This window comes from Somniosus microcephalus, unplaced genomic scaffold (genome assembly GCF_052327205.1).
Source record: "Somniosus microcephalus isolate GS21.2 unplaced genomic scaffold, FLI_Smic_1.0 scaffold368, whole genome shotgun sequence".
Taxonomy (NCBI): domain Eukaryota; kingdom Metazoa; phylum Chordata; class Chondrichthyes; order Squaliformes; family Somniosidae; genus Somniosus; species Somniosus microcephalus.
The window spans coordinates 224,843-240,010 of record NW_028225555.1 but is presented as its reverse complement, the minus strand read 5'-3'; the positions used below and the strand labels follow the sequence as shown (position 1 = coordinate 240,010).

General features: G+C 46.8%; 1 pseudogene; it reads left to right on the top strand.

Annotated features, from left to right (window-relative positions):
• The first annotated feature begins 762 nt into the window (after window positions 1-762).
• LOC147081795 (uncharacterized) overlaps window positions 763-15,168 on the top strand; it is a 28,156-nt pseudogene continuing 13,750 nt past the window's right edge.

Below are 15,168 nucleotides of genomic sequence, written 5' to 3'. Positions count from 1 at the left end.
AGGGAGTGCTGCACTGTCGGAGGGCCGTCTTTCGGAAGAGACATTCAGGTGCACATAAAAGATCCCATTATTTCGAAGAAGGGCAGGAGAGTTATCCCCGGTGTCCTGGCCATTATTTATCATGGAAATTGGCTGCAGTGTTTCCAAAATTACAACAGCGACTACACTTCATAAAGTAATTCATTGGCTGTAAAACCGTTGGTCGTGAAAGGCGCTGTATAAAGACCAGTCTTTATTTATTTTCTCTCCTGTATTTACATTAATTACTTATATAAACCTCTTTTACTGTCTCTTGCAAGAGGAGGAATTGCAGACGGGCAGCTTAATGCAAACTTCACACGAAGATCTGACAGAGTCACTCGATTCATCAGGACCTGAATATCATCGACATATGGAAGCGGAAAGCAGCAATCAGAGTGCGGGCAAACTGCACACGTGTCTTGTGTATGGACATGGATTCAACCGAACGAGCAGCCTGGGGAGGCACAAGTGTAACCAAAGCAAGGAGAGTCTATGTAAATGTCGGGAATGTGGGAAGGGATTCAGTTGCCTCTCCGAGCTGGAGACTCATCAACGCAGTCACTCCGTGAAATGGCCGTTCACCTGCTCCGTGTGTGGGAAGGGATTCACTCATTCAGGCTCCCTGCAGAGACACCGGCGAGTTCACACTGGGGAGAAGCCGTTCGCCTGCTCTCACTGTGAGAAGAGGTTTAACCAGTCTTGCAACCTGTTGATACACGAGCGTGTTCACACCGATGAGAGACCTTTTCAGTGCTTCGACTGCAAGAAGGGCTTCAGAAGATCCAGCGAACTGATACAGCACCACCAGCGAGTTCACACCAGGGAGAGGTCGTTCACCTGCTCCGTGTGTGGGAAGGGATTCACTCTCTCCTCCACCCTGCAGACACACCAGCGAGTTCACACTGGGGAGAGGCCGTTCACCTGCTCCGAGTGCGGGAAAGGGTTCACTCTCTCCTCCACCCTGCTGACACACCGGGAAGTGGCCGTTCTCCTGCTCCGAGTGCGGAAAAAGATTCACTCGTCCCTCCTCTCTGCGGGAACACCAGCTGGTTCACACTGACGAGAGGCCATTCTCCTGCTCCGAGTGCGGGAAAGGATTCACTCGTCCCTCCGCTCTGCTGATACACCAGCGAGTTCACACTAACGAGAGGCCGTTCTCCTGCTCCGAGTGCGGGAAAGGATTCCGTCGTTCATTCCACCTGCAGACACACCAGTGAGTTCACACTGACGAGAGGCCGTTCACCTGCTCCGAGTGCGGGAAAGGATTCACATGTTCCGACTCCCTGCGGGAACACCAGCGCGTTCACACTGATGAGAGGCCGTTCACCTGCTCCGAGTGCGGGAAAGGTTTCACTCGTCCCTCCGCTCTGCTGATACACCAGCGCGTTCACACTGATGAGAGGCCGTTCTCCTGCTCCGAGTGCGGGAAAGGATTCCGTCGTTCATTCCACCTGCAGACACACCAGTGAGTTCACACTGACGAGAGGCCGTTCACCTGCTCCGAGTGCGGGAAAGGATTCACATGTTCCGACTCTCTGCGGGAACACCAGCTGGTTCACACTGATGAGAGGCCGTTTAAATGTTCCGACTGCGACAAGAGTTTCAAATGCTCCAAGGGCCTAGAGATGCATCAACGCATCCACACCGGGGAGAGGCCGTTCAGCTGCTCTCGCTGTGGGAAGAGGTTTACCCACTCATCCGGTCTTTGGAAACACCAGCGCACTCACACTGGGAAGATGCCGTTCCCCTGCTCAGTGTGTGAAAAGGGATTCACCAGTTCAACTCACCTGCTGAGACACCAGCGAGTTCACACCTGAGCGCACTGGTCCCATTCTGCTGTTAATCACATGAAGGACTATTCTGTGTTAATAATGGCAATTAGGGGGCTGGGGGGCGGTTTGAAGATGCTGATAATAATCCCAGTAACTAGGCTGGCGTTTAAGAGGGTCAGCCTCGGCTCAGTGGGTGACACTTAACTCTAGATTCAGAAGGTCGTGGATTTGAGTCCCACTCTGGAGACTTGAGACTGACACTCCAGGGCAGTACTGAGGGAGAGCTGCTCTGTCAGAGGTGCTATCTTTACGATGCGATGTTAAACCGCTGCCCCGTCTGCCCTCTCAGGTGGGTGTAAAAGATCCCGTGGCCGCTATTTTGAAAAACGGAAGTGAGAAAGAATCTCGACTTGGAAGATCAGGAAGTAGATGTGAAACTGTAATGTCACTTGAAATGATTGTAAGACTGAATTTAACTGTGACTGTAATAATTTTATTTTGTAGTAACAGAGCGTGAGAAAAACCAGTACGAATCCAGTATGAGGTGATTTTGGTGGTGCCTCCTGTGTCACTACCACCACAACTACCATGGTTTACGGGTCTAACAGGACCTGTCCCACCAACCAACACGTTTTTAAGTAGGAGCTGCACAGTTATGTGGCACAATTCAGACCCGACATTCCCCTATTGTTTGAGGGTTTCAGTGAGCTCATGATACGACTGAACTCCTCCCTAAAGCATTTTTTGTGTTTTGGAGCAAGACAACTGGAGAATAGATATTGAAATTGAAAGCATAAGGGACAACACACACTGGTGGGATATTGGGCTTAATACATTAGCATGCCCTTAGGCTCGTATTATTTCACACGCTCTGGTTGTTCTCCAACTTGAAATGATTTTGTATTTGAGATATGTAACCCATGTAGTAAAACTTTGAACTATGTAAGATCAGAAGTTTGTTTAAGATCTACCCAGTTAAACACAAATGTCACAAGGTAAGGAGTCAAAAATTGTTAGGACTAATAAGACAACATAGGGACAAACATGGAAATTCCTCATTGGATTAGGATAATTTCCCATGTACTGGTCATAGCCCAACTTGTAGTAATGATGTGCTTACTACACCTGCTACCTGAAACACCTAAAGTCCAATGCCCAATCACATTTAAATATGGTCACAGCCCAGAACATGTTAGAGTTACATAAACGGAAGAAAAATAATCCATATGTAAGATTTTAGTTTAGAGGGGTCGGCAAATGCCTCGCCCTCAAGGTAGGGATATGTAGGATAGGGTGTACCTGTAGGATTTAGTAAACATTATTAAGATTCGATAACCATTCTAATATAACTATAATATGTGAAATTGTACGTTAAGATCCAAAAAGCCTGTATAAAATGGAGACTGACTGAGGGCAAAGCAGGATGGGATTATACCAACCTGACTAAAAAGCTCTGTTTAAAATTACTGAAGTAATGGAATGTTGTGCTAAGTTTATGGAGACGAGGAATTCAGCAATATTATGCTTAAAGAGATAAAAACTAGAGAGATAGATAAGAGTTGGAGACGTCCTTCATTGGTCCAGCTATCGGATGGACCGTCTGTTTTGTCAACATTCTGGGGAGTGTTCTGTGAAAAGTGAAGATCTGAGATAAGGGTACTTTGTTATGCATGGAGAAAAAGTCGGAAGGATCAAACAAGGTCATAAGGTGGGTAACGAGGGAAGCAAGACTTTTCACCAGGTATTAGAGGGTTAATTACTGCCACGTAGGCAAAACAAGAGGGAAAAGGGTATAAAGATACAGTTTTTGAACATCGAAAGCAGCGTACCGTGTAATCAGAGATTGATAGGAGCTTCGGTCAACAGAACACAGCAAGATCCCAAGTAAGCGCGCATGGGTCAACGGAACACAGCAAGATACATCAGGAGACTTGCGCCACGCTCGCTCGGAAGGAACGCCGGGGTTTGAACGAACAGACTGTGACTATCTTCTTGTTAAGTATTACTTCTTTGTACTGGATTTTTAATGCTTAATAAACCTGTTTTACTGATACACAATATACCTGTACCCAGAGTGGTTTGTGTAGTCACGGACTGTTTTACTGATACACAATATACCTGTACCCAGAGTGGTTTGTGTAGTCACGGACTGTTTTACTGATACACAATATACCTGTACCCAGAGTGGTTTGTGTAGTCACAGACTGTTTTACTGATACACAATATACCTCGACCCAGAGTGGTTTGTGTAGTCATGGACTGTTTTACTGATACACAATATACCTGTACCCAGAGCGGTTTGTGTAGTCACGGACTGTTTTACTGATACACAACATACCTGGACCCAGAGTGGTTTGTGTAGTCACGGACTGTTTTACTGATACACAATATACCTGTACCCAGAGTGGTTTGTGTAGTCACGGACTGTTTTACTGATACACAATATACCTCGACCCAGAGTGGTTTGTGTAGTCACGGACTGTTTTACTGATACACAATATACCTGTACCCAGAGTGGTTTGTGTAGTCACGGACTGTTTTACTGATGCACAATATACCTGGACCCAGAGTGGTTTGTGTAGTCACGGACTGTTTTACTGATACACAATATACCTGGACCCAGAGTGGTTTGTGTAGTCACGGACTGTTTTACTGATACACAATATACCTGTACCCAGAGTGGTTTGTGTAGTCATGGACTGTTTTACTGATACACAATATACCTGGACCCAGAGTGGTTTGTGTAGTCACGGACTGTTTTACTGATACACAATATACCTGTACCCAGAGTGGTTTGTGTAGTCATGGACTGTTTTACTGATACACAATATACCTGGACCCAGAGTGGTTTGTGTAGTCATGGACTGTTTTACTGATACACAACATACCTGGACCCAGAGTGGTTTGTGTAGTCACGGACTGTTTTACTGATACACAATATACCTGGACCCAGAGTGGTTTGTGTAGTCACGGACTGTTTTACTGATACACAATATACCTGGACCCAGAGCGGTTTGTGTAGTCACGGACTGTTTTACTGATACACAATATACCTGGACCCAGAGTGGTTTGTGTAGTCACGGACTGTTTTACTGATACACAATATACCCGTACCCAGAGTGGTTTGTGTAGTCACGGACTGTTTTACTGATACACACTATACCTGGACCCAGAGTGGTTTGTGTAGTCACGGACTGTTTTACTGATACACAATATACCTGGACCCAGAGTGGTTTGTGTAGTCACGGACTGTTTTACTGATACACAATATACCTGGACCCAGAGTGGTTTGTGTAGTCACGGACTGTTTTACTGATACACACTATACCTGGACCCAGAGCGGTTTGTGTAGTCACGGACTGTTTTACTGATACACAATATACCTGTACCCAGGGTGGTTTGTGTAGTCACGGACTGTTTTACTGATACACAATATACTTGGACCCAGGGTGGTTTGTGTAGTCACGGACACATTATTATAAGAGCCTTTGAAAGCTACATCAGTCATCGGGAAAATGCTGCAATCCATTGTTAAGGAAGTGGTATCAAGTCACTTAGAAAATCATAACATGATTCGGCAGAGTCAACATGGTTTTATGGAAAGGAAATCGTGTTTGACAAATTTATTAGAGTTTTTTGAGGATGTAACTAGCAGGGTAGATGGAGGGGAACCAGTGGATGTAGTATATTTGGATTTCCAAAAGGCATTCGATAAGGTGCCACATAAAAGGTTATTACACAAGATTAGGGCTCATGGTGTTGGTGGTAATAAAGTAGCATGGATCAAGGATTGGTTAACGGACTGAAAACAGAGAGCAGGGATAAACAGATCTTTTTCAGGTTGGCAGGCTGTATCTAGTGGGGTGCCGCATGGATCAGTGTTGGGGCCTCAGCTATTTACAATCTATACTAATGACCTGGATGAAGGGACCGAGTGTAATGTATCCAAGTTTGCTGATGATACAAAGCTTGGTGGGACAGTAAGCTGTGAGGAGCCTTTGGACCTTCTGACAATCACCTTAAATCTGTCCTCTGGTTCTCGAGCCTTCCGCCAATGGGAACAGTTTCCCTCTATCTACTCTGTCCAGACCCCCTCACGATTTTGAACACCTCCATCAAATCTCCTCTCAACCTTCTCTGCTCTAAGGAGAACAACCCCAGCTTCTCCAGTCTCTCCACATAACTGAAGTCCCTCATTCCTGGAACCATTCCTCTCTAAGGCCTCTCTAAGGCCTTCACATCCTTCCTAAAGTGCGGTGCCCAGAATTGGACACAATAAGAAAGAAAGACTTGCATTTATAAGAACATAAGAAATAGGAGCAGGAGTCGGCCATTTGGCCCTTCGAGCCTGCTCCGCCATTCAGTGAGATCATGGCTGCTCTTCTGCCTCAACTCCATTCACCGGCCCTATCGCCCTATCCCTTGATGCCCTTACTAGTCAGAAATCTATCGACCTCTGTTTTGAATATACTCAATGACTGAGCCTCCACAGCCCTCTGAGGTAGAGAATTCCAAAGATTCACCACACTCTGTGTGGAGAAATTTCTTCTCATCTCAGTCCTGAATGGCCTACCCTTTATCCTGAGGCTGTGACCCCTGTTTCTAGACTCCCCAGCCAAGGGAAACATTCTCCCAGCATCCACCCTATCAAGCCCTGTAATAATTTTGTATGCTTCAATGAGATCCTCTCTCATTCTTCTGAATTCAAGAGAATACAGGCCTAGTTTACTCAATCTCTTCTCATACGACAGTCCCGCCATCCCAGGAATCAATCTCGTGAACCTTTGTTGCACTCCCTCTATGGCAAGTTTATCCTTTCTTAGGTAAGGAGACCAAAATTGTACACAGTACTCCAGGTGTGGTCTCACCAAGGCCCTATATAATTGGAGGAAGCATTGGTGGTACCTCTCCAGTGATTTGAGGTGCACTGGAGCGATACCACCAACGCTGCCTCCGCAAGATCCTGCAAATTCATTGGCAGGATAGACGCACCAACGCCAGTGTTCTCGCTCAGGCCAACATCCCCAGCATCGAAGCTTTGACCACGCTTGATCAGCTCCGGTGGATGGGTCACACTGTCCGCATGCCCAACACAAGACACCCAAAACAAGCCCACTACTCGGAGCTCCGACACGGCAAAAGAGCCCCAGGTGGAGAGGAAATGCTTCAAGGACACCCTCAAAGCCTCCTTGAAAAAGGGCAACATTCCCACTGATAGCTGGGAATTCCTGGTCCAAGACCTGACAAAGTGGAGGAGAAGCTTCCGGGAAGGCGCCGAACACCTCGAGTCCCTTCGCCAGGAGCAAGTGGAAGCCAAGCGCAAACAGCGGAAGGAGCACACGTCAACCCAAGCACCCTACCCACCCGCCGCTTCAACCACCGTCTGCCCCACCTGTGACAGAGACTGTAGGTCCTGCATTGGACTCATCAGCCACCTGAGAACTCATTTTTAATGTGTAAGCAAGTCATCCTCGGTTCCGAGGGACTGCCTAAGAAGAAGACATAACTGGAGTAAGACTTCTTTACTCCTGTACTCGAATCATTTTGTAATGAAGGCCAGCATACCATTTGCCTTCTTAACCGCCTTTCATGACCACTGGACGTCCCAAAGCGCTTTACAGCCAATGAAGTACTTTTTGAAGTGTAGTCACTGTTGTAATGTGGGAAATGCGGCAGCCAATTTGCACACAGCAAGCTCCCACAAACAGCAATGAGATAATGAGCAGATAATCTGCTTTTTCGTCATGTTGATTGTGGGATAAATATCGGGCTCAAAACACCGGGAATAACTTATTCGAAGTAGTACCACGGGATCTTAAACGTCCACCTGAGGGGGCAGACGGGGGCCTCAGGTTAACATCTCATCAGTAAGACAGCACCTCCGACACTGCAGCGCTCCTTCATTACTGCCCCTCCGACATTGCGGCACTCCCACAGCATTGCTTCCCTGACAGTGCAGCGCTCCCTCAGTACTGCCCCTCCGACAGTGCGGCGCTCCCTCAGTACTGCCCCTCCGACAGTGCGGCGCTCCCTCAGTACTGCCCCTCCGACAGTGCACTGCTCCCTCAGTACTGCCCCTCCGACAGTGCGGCGCTCCCTCAGTACTGCCCCTCTGACAGTGCGGCGCTCCCTCAGTACTGCCCCTCCGACAGTGCAGCGCTCCCTCAGTACTGCCGCTCCGACAGTGCGGCGCTCCCTCAGTACTGCCCCTCCGACAGTGCGGTGCTCCCTCAGTACTGCCCCTCTAACAGTGCGGCGCTCCCTCAGCACCGCACTGGAGTGTCTGCCTCGCTTTATATGCTCAAGTCCCTGGAGCGGGACTTGAGCCCAGAACCTACTGACTCTGCTATCCACTGAGCCACAGCTGAATCCAGTCTTTTACACAGTTTCATCATAACTTCCTTGCTTTTGCACTCTACGCCTCTCCTAAAGCAGGGGAGTTATGATGAATTGTTAAACAGTTTTTTTTGCAGAGTGACCAAGGCTGTCTGTAGGAAACAATTTTGCATTTGAAAGAAGCTTGTATTGTGAAGCTTGTGCCCCATTGCCAGGCCCGCTGCCTGCGGCCCCTCTCCCAGATTCCAGCCCCAGCTCTGTGCTGCCTGCGGCCCCTCTCCCAGATTCCAGCCCCAGCTCTGTGCTGCCTGCGGCCCCTCTCCCAGATTCCAGCCCCAGCTCTGTGCTGACTGCGGCCCCTCTCCCAGATTCCAGCCCCAGCTCTGTGCTGACTGCGGCCCCTCTCCCAGATTCCAGCCCCAGCTCTGTGCTGCCTGCGGCCCCTCTCCCAGATTCCAGCCCCAGCTCTGTGCTGCCTGCGGCCCCTCTCCCAGATTCCAGCCCCAGCTCTGTGCTGCCTGCGGCCCCTCTCCCAGATTCCAGCCCCAGCTCTGTGCTGCCTGCGGCCCCTCTCCCAGATTCCAGCCCCAGCTCTGTGCTGCCTGCGGCCCCTCTCCCAGATTCCAGCCCCAGCTCTGTGCTGCCTGCGGCCCCTCTCCCAGATTCCAGCCCCAGCTCTGTGCTGCCTGCGGCCCCTCTCCCAGATTCCAGCCCCAGCTCTGTGCTGCCTGCGGCCCCTCTCCCAGATTCCAGCCCCAGCTCTGTGCTGCCTGCGGCCCCTCTCCCAGATTCCAGCCCCAGCTCTGTGCTGCCTGAGCTGCTCTCACCTCGGGACAGCGCGTCACAATCGGCCCCAGCGCACATGAGCTGGAGAGGAGGCCCCGCCCCCTAGCCGCGCCGCCATTGGTTGGAGGACCAGGCCGCCCAGTTCTGTCCTCCCACCTCAGCCCTCGTCCTATTGGTCAGAGCTCCCGTCAGTCACAGACGGGGTCGGGCCTCCATCCACCTGATTGGGCCGCTTCCTCTGCTAACGTCACAATCGGGCCCCAGCCCCAGCGCCGGGGAGGAAGGTCCCGCCCCCTAGCCGCGCCGCCATTGGTTGGAGGACCAGACCGCCCAGTTCAGTCCTCCCAGCCCTCTTCCTATTGGTCCGCGCTCCCGTCAGTCAGAATCACGTTGCTCCGGCTCACTCCGCCCCCTCCCGCGCGGCTCAATCCGCTCCGTTCGGTGTCCGCGGAGGTCCCGCCCGCCCGACCCTCAGGTTTGGTTTTTCTCGTCTTTTACTTTATAATCTCGCTCTCCGCTCCCCCCTCACCTCGATTTAAATCGCTTCCCCAACACTTTACTTTACCCCGGCCGCTGATTCCGCCTCTTCCCCGGGCCCGGCCTTCCGTCAGCTCCCCGGAGGCCGCGCGCAGGCGCACTGGCAGCCTCGTGTTGTGGTGGGGCCGAATGAGCATGCGCGGCCCCGCCTCTCCACATTTAAAGGGACACCCACCCCCACCACATTTAAAGGGACAGCCACCCCCTCCACATTTAAAGGGAAACCCACCCCCTCCACATTTAAAGGGACACCCACCCAATTCACAATTCACAATTCAAATCGCTTTATTGGCATGATAAGTTACATCTTATGTTGCCAAAGCATCAAAATACATTTATGGTTGAGCACATAAACGCAGTTCTATTCATACAGTGTATAAACAGGCATATCCCTGAGTGTATAAATATACATTCGCATTGTTTATATATATTCATTTCTTAGTTTACTGGTTGTCCCTCTGTTCATGGCAAGCTGTAACATAGTGTGCCGCCAGTGTTACACAGCTTCTCTCCTCTCCCAGTAGGAATGGGAGTTTTTGGTTGTCATTCAGATTTCTGAATTCAGGGCATATTTGTGAGAATTTTTGGTAGAAATTCTCCCTGATGTCCTGATATTTTCCACAGGCTGTGAGGAAGTGCATCTCTGTCTCCACTACTCCCTGACTGCAGTGAGAGCATATCCTGTCTTCTCTTGGCAGCCTGGTCTGCCTGTGTCTGCCTTTTTCGATCGCTAGGCTATGTTCGCTAAGTCTGTACCTTGTCAAGTTTCTTCTCAGTTTGTTATCCTTTACCATGGTCAGGTAATCAGCTATGTTGTATTGTCTGTTTAGGGCCAAGTAGCAATTGAGTTTGCTTTGGGTTTTTGTTGTTTCTGCCCAATATGTCAGATATTTTTCCTTTTGCTTAGCGACGATTGTGTTGGGTCGAATTCTTTGTGTTACCCTGTCACTGTCCTGGGGCTGGTTATTGTTAGTATTGTTAATAGTTACTTCACTGAGTCCCAGGACTAGTTGACTGAGGGTATTCTTCTTTATGGTCAGCTCTTGGCATTTCAGGGCGTCGTAGTGATAGCATTGGGGGTTGCTCATTTGTAGGTGATTCCAAAATTTGGTGGCTCTTTTTTGGATAGTGATTATTAATGGATATTGGCCTAGTTCCGCCCTGCATGCATTGTTTACTGTTTTCCTTTGAGTCCGGAGCATACTTTTACAGAATTCTGCATGTAGGATCTCAATTGGGTGTTTGTCCCATTTTGCGAATTCTTGTTGAGTTAGCGGTCCCCATACTTCACTGCCATAGAGTGCAGTTGGTTCAATTACTGATTTGAAAATTTTGAGCCAAATGCTAATTGGGATTTCTATTTGGATTGATTTTTTGATGGCATAGAAAGCCCTTCTTGCTTTCTCTTTCAGTTCATTCACAGCCAGTTTGAAGTTTCCCGTAGAACTGATTTTTAAGCCCAAGTATGTGTAGTTATTGGTTTGTTCAATTTTGGTTGTTCCTACTGTGAAATTTATTTTGGTCCCTGATGTTTGGATCTTTGCTGGAACACAAGGACTTTGGTTTTTTGGGGATTTATTGTCAGGGCCCAAGTCTGGCAGTACGACTCCAGCAGGTCCAGGTTCTGCTGTAGACCCTCTTTAGTTGGTGACAGCAGAACCAGGTCGTCTGCATAGAGGAGGAATTTAACCTTGGATTCATATAGGGTGAGGCCGGGTGCTGTAGATTGTTCAAGTAGTTTTGCCAATCCATTTATGTAAATATTAAAGAGTGTCGGTGAGATTGGCGAGCCCTGCGTCACCCCCTGCCCCTGTGGGAAGTATTTTGTTTGTTTGTCTCCAATTTTAACTGCACATTTGTTGTTTGTATACATTGATTTAATTACATCATATGTTTTCCCTCCTACCCCGCTTTCGATAAGTTTCAGGAATAAACCGTCATGCCAGATGGAGTCGAAAGCTTTCTGGAAATCTACAAAGCATGCGTAGATTTTGCTTTTGTTATGGTGAACGTGTTTGTCAATTAGGGTCTGTAGGGTGAAGATATGATCGGATGTTCTATAGTTTGGCAGGAATCCAATTTGGCTTTTACTCAATACATTGTGCTCCTCAAGGAAGTTTATAAGTCTTTTGTTTATGATGCTACAGAATACCTTCCCCAGGTTACTGTTTACACAGATGCCTCGATAGTTGTTTGGGTCGATTTTGTCCCCACTTTTGTATATGGGCGTTATGAGTCCTTTATTCCAGATATCAGGGAAATAACCGACACTCAGAACCAAGTTGAAGAGTTTTAGGATAGCCAGTTTCATTTTGTTGTCTGTGTGTTTAATCATCTCGTTTAGTATGCCGTCTGCCCCGCAGGCTTTTCCTGGTCGCAGGTCCTTGAGTTTTTCAAGAAGTTCTTTTTCTGTTATTATGGCGTCTAGCGGGTTTTGGTTATCTTTTATGGCCATTTCTAGCTTTTCCAGTTTTTTGCATATTTGGTGTTGCTCTGGTCTTAGTGTGTTTTTCTGGTATAATTTTTCAAAGTGGTTTACCCATGTGTCCCCATTTTGAATGGCCAAATCGTCGTGTTGTTTTTTGTGTAGTGTTTTCAAGTTTTCAATGAAAAAATTGGAATCAATGGATTCCTCCATGGAGCTGAGTGTATTCTTAATATATTGCTCTTTTTTGGTTCTGAGTGTGTTTCTGTATTGTGTTAGTGTCTGACAATAAGTAAGGCGTAATTCCTCGTTTTCTGGATGTCTGTGTTTTTGGTTTGATATTTTTCTAAGTTTTTTCCTCATGTTATGGCAATCTCGGTCAAACCATTTTTCATAGTTTTTTGTTTTGGGTTTGTTCTTGCGAGCTTTCAAGTTTGCATTTGTTGCCAAATTATCAAAAATATTGTTTAGTTTAATAACTGCCCGGTTTACACCTTCTTTATTGTGAGTGTATATGTTATCCAGAAAGGTGTCTAAGAGAGCTTGAGTTGATGCATTGCTAATTGTTTTCTGGTATTTTTCCGTGTCGTTTTTGGCCCATCTGTACGATTTTTTGGTGTTGTACAGTTTACTGGGTTGTGTTTCTATGTTGTTTGTTTCTGTCTTTTTGAGGAACCCTCCACATTTAAAGGGACACCCACTCCCTCCACATTTAAAGGGACACCCACCCCCTCCAAAAATGTGCAGGTTAGGTTGATTGGCTATGATAAATTGACCCTTAGTGTTAGGGGGATTAAATATGTGGGGTTACGGGGATCGGGTGGTATATGTGTCGGTGTAGGCTCGATGGGCCGAAATGGCCTCTATCTGCACTGTGGGGTTTCTGTGATTCTGTGATTCTGTGATTTAAAGGGACACCCACCCAATTCACAATTCACAATTCAAATCGCTTTATTGGCATGATAAGGTACATCTTATGTTGCCAAAGCATCAAAATACATTTATGGTTGAACACATAAACGCGGTTCTATTCATACAGTTTATAAATATACATTCGCCTTGTTTATATATATTCTTGTCTTAGTTTACTGGTTGTCCCTCTGTTCATGGCAAGCTGTAACATAGTGTGCCGCCAGTGTTACACAGCTTCTCTCCTCCCCCAGTAGGAATGGGAGTTTTTGGTTGTCATTCAGATTTCTGAATTCAGGGCATATTTGGGAGAATTTTTGGTAGAAATTCTCCCTGATGCCCTGATATTTTCCACAGGCTGTGAGGAAGTGCATCTCTGTCTCAACTACTCCCAGACTGCAGTGAGAGCATATCCTGTCTTCTCTTGGCAGCCTGGTTTGCCTGTGTCTGCCTTTTTCGATCGCTAGGCTATGTTCGCTAAGTCTGTACCTTGTCAAGGTTCTTCTCAGTTTGTTATCCTTTACCATGGTCAGGTAATCAGCTATGTTGTATTGTCTGTTTAGGGCCAAGTAGCAATTGAGTTTGCTTTGGGTTTTTGTTGTTTCTGCCCAATATGTCAGATATTTTTCCTATTGCTTAGCGACGATTGTGTTGGGTCGAATTCTTTGTGTTACCCTGTCACTGTCCTGGGACTGGTTCTTGTTAGTAGTTACTTCACTGAGTCCCAGGACTAGTTGACTGAGGGTATTCTTCTTTATGGTCAGCTCTTGGCATTTCAGGGCGTCGTAGTGATAGCATTGGGGGTTGCTCATTTGTAGGTGATTCCAAAATTTGGTGGCTCTTTTTTGGATAGTGATTATTAATGGATATTGGCCTAGTTCCGCCCTGCATGCATTGTTTACTGTTTTCCTTTGAGCCCGGAGGATACTTTTACAGAATTCTGCATGTAGAATCTCAATTGGGTGTTTGTCCCATTTTGCAAATTCTTGTTGTGTTAGCGGTCCCCATACCTCACTGCCATAGAGTGCAATTGGTTCAATTACTGATTTGAAAATTTTGAGCCAAATGCTAATTGGGATTTCTATTTGGATTGATTTTTTGATGGCATAGAAAGCCCTTCTTGCTTTCTCTTTCAGTTCATTCACAGCCAGTTTGAAGTTTCCCGTAGAACTGATTTTTAAGCCCAAGTATGTGTAGTGAGTGGTTTGTTCAATTTTGGTTGTTCCTACTGTGAAATTTATTTTGGGTCCCTGATGTTTGGATCTTTGCTGGAACACAAGGACTTTGGTTTTTTGGGGATTTATTGTCAGGGCCCAAGTCTGGCAGTACGACTCCAGCAGGTCCAGGTTCTGCTGTAGACCCTCCTTAGTTGGTGACAGCAGAACCAGGTCGTCTGCATAGAGGAGGAATTTAACCTTGGATTCATATAGGGTGAGGCCAGGTGCTGTAGATTGTTCAAGTAGTTTTGCCAATCCATTAATGTAAATATTAAAGAGTGTCGGTGAGATTGGCGAGCCCTGCGTCACCCCCCGCCCCTGTGGGAAGTATTTTGTTTGTTTGTCTCCAATTTTAACTGCACATTTATTGTTTGTATACATTGATTTAATTACATCATATGTTTTCCCTCCTACCCCGCTTTCGATAAGTTTCAGGAATAAACCGTCATGCCAGATGGAGTCGAAAGCCTTCTGGAAATCTACAAAGCATGCGTAGATTTTGCTTTTGTTATGGTGAACGTGTTTGTCAATTAGGGTCTGTAGGGTGAAGATATGATCGGATGTTCTATAGTTTGGCAGGAATCCAATTTGGCTTTTACTCAAGACATTGTGCTCCTCAAGGAAGTTTATAAGTCTTTTGTTTATGATGCTACAGAATACCTTCCCCAGGTTACTGTTTACGCAGATGCCTCGATAGTTGTTTGTGTCGATTTTGTCCCCACTTTTGTATATGGGTGTTATGAGTCCTTTGTTCCAGATGTCAGGGAAATAACCGACACTCAGAACCGAGTTGAAGAGTTTTAGGATAGCTAGTTTCATTTTGTCGTCTGCGTGTTTAATCATCTCGTTTAGTATGCCGTCTGTCCCGCAAGCTTTTCCTGGTCGCAGGTCCTTGAGTATTTCAAGAAGTTCTTTTTCTGTTATTATGGCGTCTAGCGGGTTTTGGTTATCTTTTATGGCCAATTCAAGCTTTTCCAGTTTTTTGCGTATTTGGTGTTGCTCTGGTCTTAGTGTGTTTTTCTGGTATAATTTTTCAAAGTGGTTTACCCATGTGTCCCCATTTTGAATGGACAAATCGTCATGTTGTTTTTTGTGTAGTGTTTTCAAGTTGTCCCAGAAACAATTGGAATCAATTGATTCCTCCATGGAGCTGAGTGTATTCTTA